The 2,648-nt window shown below is 41.9% G+C and overlaps 1 pseudogene across 1 annotated transcript; it reads right to left on the minus strand.

Annotated features, from left to right (window-relative positions):
* Positions 1-203: 203 nt before the first annotated feature.
* Positions 204-2,279, minus strand: LOC308278511 (zinc finger CCCH domain-containing protein 14-like; annotated as a pseudogene). The gene has a single exon. The product of its transcript is annotated as a zinc finger CCCH domain-containing protein 14-like (transcript).
* Between the last annotated feature and the right edge of the window lie 369 nt (positions 2,280-2,648).

Raw genomic sequence — 2,648 nt, forward strand, 5'->3', positions numbered from 1 at the left:
ACAACAACAAAAAACACCCAATGTTGTAACTACTGAAATAAACTTACAAACTTGAAAAATTAGACAATTCAGATAGGCAATAAACTTCATATAATGAAAGCAATATATTCCAAGTTTCAAAGATTTGACATCTGTAGAATAATCTTTCATCAGTAGATGGAAACTTTCAAAATGCATGATCTTCCGCTAGGTAGGACTGGGTATCATTCACTGGTTTGAGGTTGAATCCATTTTAAGGCATGTCTTGGTGGTACAGTAATGGTGGGATGATAGAATGTGCAGTCTGGTCTTGTACACTGAGTGTTAAACCTACAATGTTTTGGATGATAGAAGGGACACTCCATTTTCTTACATGCTGGGAAGTAACAGCAGAGCTGACTGCTGGAAGATGGAGATGGTGTTGCAACTGGTTTTGGAGACAGTACTGGAATTCTTCTACTCATATGCATTAAGGGACAATCTGGTTTAGTGCACTTTGCATCATATTTACAATTTGGATGAACAAACAAACATTTTTCAGCAAATTTACAATTGGGCAAGGCTTTGCATGGTGAGACAGGGTGGTGGTATGCAAATTCGTCCCCGTTCTTACACACAGGCCAGTACTTGCAGTGCTCCAAAAACTTCTCTGGTTTCTGTGACACACTCAGTTCACTCATCTCAGCATTTGGGTCAGCAAGCTGCCTGCTCATCAACTGCAACTGTGGGTGGAGGAGACTTTTGAGTCCCTTGTTTGAGGCTGCAGTTTGGTTTACAGGTTTCATTCCTTCAAAACACATGTCCTCCTCTTGATCTGACATGTATCCTGGGGGGCTGGGGACACCATCCAGCGTCACTATAAACTTGGGACTTGCAGGTTTATCTGGTTGTACAAGATCTTGTGTCTGCATAAGGTGTTCTGAAAGTACCCGAAGGGTATCTACAGTCTTCATCCCCAACTCTTGATTTGGTGCCACTACTATCTCCTCAGACAGCTTTGGCTTCTTCAGAATAAATGATCTTGTGTCTGCATGGACCATGGATTCCATGTCATAATAATCTTGACTGATCTGCAGCATTTCTGCCATTACCAGGTCAGTTTGCAGTCGGGATAACAATTGTCTCTGTTGAGTTCCTTGATTTTTTTTCCATGTTATCTCCCTTTGTTTCATCTTCTTTAATGGGGGGACTTATTCTGGAGGGCCTGCTTTGCCCCTGAGCCACTTCTGTTAGCAATTCTTTTTGAGAAGTTCGAGTTCTGGGAGCAACTGGAAGTGTCTGTTTCTGCGGAACTCTAGAACAATTAGTTGTTTTTGTTACAGATTCTTGAGCTTCAGATATAGCCTTCAAAATTAGATTCTTGTTAGCTTGTTTAGAAGGTGAAAGAGATGGTCTCCTTTCAAGCTTTGCTGGCACTGACACACTGCTGGACACACTTCCTGTACGGGAACCATAATCATCATCTACCTCCTCGTCTTCTCCATCGTGACTGAATTTCTTTACTTTAACAACTGAATTCACCACAGGCAACTTTCTCTTCCGAAAATTTTCATCCTCAATACTCATTTTTTCTGAGTTGTTTCTGAAAAAAAGGACTGTAAGTTTCTTCTAAACTGTCAGCACTTCTGGTTCACACAGATGTGCTGTTTCATACACCCGGCCACTCTGTGTATCTAGCTGCTTGGCAGCATGGATACTGTTTTGCTGCTGTTGAAACTGCAACCTGTTTAAATGAGCACTACTATCTGCATTTGTACTTGCAGGTGGTCAATAAATTTCAATAGAAGGGCGAGAAGAACCATATGTAAATGTCACTGTAGGTTTCTTCTGAGATAAGGAATTCTCCTGCACAAAACTGAGATCTTCATCAATGAGATCATCTGGTTCTGGCTTAATATCAATCACATCTTCTGAGGGAGCTGGTTCCCGCAGAGGTTTCACTGTGGACATCAGTCTGGTTGCAGTTCCATCATTGTAAGTCTGCCTGACATTAGTGGTTTTCTGCTCCTGTGAACTTGTAGAAACCCAGGAATCTCTTTTTTCGGGTCTAGTGCTAGAAATGGCAAGAGGAGGCACTGCAGCTTCGTGTCTCCTTTCATCTCCCCTGCTGAGACTGCTCTTGTTTGAAGGCACATTACTATAAAAGATATTGGTATCAGTAGACTTTAGAATAGAAGGTTCAGTTGTAACAGAGCGAAGTTTATCTAATACACCATGAAGACAATGTAAGCTCCTAATTTTTGCAACTTCCCCTTAATGGCACTCCGGATCTTGCAGCTGACCTCGGTGCTGATCTCCATGCTTCCGTGATGAGTGGCAGGGTCCGCACTGCACGGCGTTTCGCTTACCTGGAGCACGCCACGGGCTCCCACCGTGCAGCCAAGCCTCCACCGCCTCAAATTATTAAAATTAGAAATGAATAAGGAGATATCACCACAGATAGTGAAGAAATTCAAAGGATTATCAGAAACTACTTTAAAAATTTATACTCCAATAGACTTGAATACATGGAAGAAATTGATAGGTTTCTAAGCACAGTTAACCTACCTAAACTCAACCAAGAGGACATAGCAAGCCTAAACCGACCAAGAGCAATGAAAGAAATCAAAATGGCAATAAAAATTCTTCCACCAAAGAAAAGCCCAGGACCAGATGTGTTTCCAGCTGAA

Source organism: Muscardinus avellanarius (genome assembly GCF_963383645.1).
Source record: "Muscardinus avellanarius genome assembly, chromosome: X".
NCBI classification, from domain to species: domain Eukaryota; kingdom Metazoa; phylum Chordata; class Mammalia; order Rodentia; family Gliridae; genus Muscardinus; species Muscardinus avellanarius.